The sequence below is a fragment of the Octopus bimaculoides genome, chromosome 11, assembly GCF_001194135.2.
Source record: "Octopus bimaculoides isolate UCB-OBI-ISO-001 chromosome 11, ASM119413v2, whole genome shotgun sequence".
Classification (NCBI taxonomy): domain Eukaryota; kingdom Metazoa; phylum Mollusca; class Cephalopoda; order Octopoda; family Octopodidae; genus Octopus; species Octopus bimaculoides.
Window position 1 is genome coordinate 9,077,757 of NC_068991.1, and position 201 is coordinate 9,077,957.

Consider the following 201-nt stretch of genomic DNA (forward strand, 5'->3'; position numbering starts at 1 on the left):
AGTAAGGTCACTTCAACGTGCACTCACTCATTACAATAGCCCTCAACCGAGTCTGAACACTCGGACTTATTGGATAACTATCTTTAAAAAAAAAACAATAAAAACAACAAACCAAACGAATGAGGATCAACACCATAAACACCATCACCATCGTTATTATCAACAGCTGGTTACAAAACTTCATCATCATCATCATCATCA